Source organism: Antrostomus carolinensis, unplaced genomic scaffold, assembly GCF_000700745.2.
Source record: "Antrostomus carolinensis isolate BGI_N321 unplaced genomic scaffold, ASM70074v2 scaffold24659, whole genome shotgun sequence".
NCBI lineage: Eukaryota > Metazoa > Chordata > Aves > Caprimulgiformes > Caprimulgidae > Antrostomus > Antrostomus carolinensis.
Window position 1 is genome coordinate 1 of NW_010338234.1, and position 685 is coordinate 685.

The following is a 685-nucleotide window of genomic DNA, read 5'->3' on the forward strand; positions in this document are numbered from 1 at the left end:
CCATCACAGAAGGCCACCAAATCGGTCAGGCCTGATTTGCCCTCAGTGAAACCATGTTGGTTGTCACCAATCACCTCATTTTCCACGTGCCCCAGAATAGTTTCCAGGAGTATCTGCTCCATGATCTTGCCAGGCACAGAGGTGAGAAGGACTGGCCTGTAGTTGCCCGGATCTTCCTTGTTTCCCTTTTTAAAAATGGGGGTGATGTTCCCCTTTTCCACTCCATGGGAACTTCACCAGACTGCCACCAGCCCCACTGTTAATTACCAGGAAAATCTGAGCAACCCGTGGCAGGACCTGGGGGAGCTGCACCCCCTGGCCAGGTGGGAAACACTCTCCTCACCTTTTCAAACAGCATTGCAGTCCCATGCTGGAAAAAACCACCAGGGAACCTGAGCAGGACGTCAATGTCCCTTGTGCCCCCTCCTTGGGTAGAGGGAAAGGTGAGGAAGATCCCGGCCAGAGCCACAGCTCGCAGCATGTGCACCCCACAGATGCCATGGCCGTGAGGCTATTTGCTATTCTGGGATGTGGTTTTCTCTCTCTTTTCAGCTAGAAATTCCACCCTGGACTTAAGGAAAAAAAAAAAAAAAAATCCAAACCACCGTTTTGTCGACAGCATTTGTTTTTGCCAAACAGTCGTTTCCTAAAGCAAAATTCCTCTCTTGCAGCGTTACCTTCCTGC